We start from the raw sequence: 937 nt of genomic DNA, 5'->3' as shown, positions 1-937 counted from the left end.
TATGTTAAGGTAAATTTCGGATTTCTGCTTACTAAATGATTTGTATATATGCTTGCCTATCTACACGGCCTGAAATTTGGTGTGAGGTTGCGGGCGGGTATTGCATACAGTGTTAACTCCCGCAAGTGCCACGTTCGGTAAATTCCCGCTCACTTATGAGACGCGCGATCTGCGCTGCCTCGTCTCTGTCTCGCGTGTGTTCTGCAGCAGTCACTCGGATACTGGATAAGTTGTTGTTGAACTTGTTGACTTTTGATGAGTTTGAATGCGCGCTGCGCGCTGTGAAAAAGTGTGTTGGAAACACTGTTGGAAACACAAATTGAGGACCAATCTGTTGATGACCCATGACCCGTGGCATTAATATACTGCATCTGCGGTACTTTTACTCCGCTATTTTCCTCCGTTTGTGGTCGTTACATGCTTATTTTAATTTAATTTTTATCCATCAACGTGATTGGATCGAGAGTAATAGGTCTATAGGTCAATAGTGGATGCTGCTGATTCACCGAGACCGCCGCGGCTCAGCAAAGAGACATGCGCGTGTGTGTGTGTGTGTGTGTGTGTTTTCCTTTGAAAAAGTTTCCCCAGAAATAACTCGCTATTTAAAATGCATTTTCTTTACAAATTGAATTATCAGCATAACGATTAGAGTAAATGTGTAAAAGGTAGCTATGGCATGATGCCATCCTTCTAGAAGTGCATTTATGTTAAAATTGTAACAAATGATCAAGTTTAGTTATTCTTATTTCTTTATTGCAAAACGCTAATACTGGCACCGTTTTGGAGAGAAATGGGCTCTCATTTGAACCCATATCATGGTGTGTGATGCTGAACTATGAATTTCTAATGGTGTTTGTATTTGCACTGTTCTAAACATTAATATTTTATGTGCAACAACAGCATATGCTGTCTCAGTGGCCTTACACATGATTTTAAA

Source organism: Sinocyclocheilus anshuiensis, unplaced genomic scaffold (genome assembly GCF_001515605.1).
Source record: "Sinocyclocheilus anshuiensis isolate Anshui unplaced genomic scaffold, SAMN03320099.WGS_v1.1 scaffold579, whole genome shotgun sequence".
In the NCBI taxonomy this organism is placed as follows: Eukaryota; Metazoa; Chordata; class Actinopteri; order Cypriniformes; family Cyprinidae; genus Sinocyclocheilus; species Sinocyclocheilus anshuiensis.
This window is presented reverse-complemented; position numbering follows the sequence as displayed.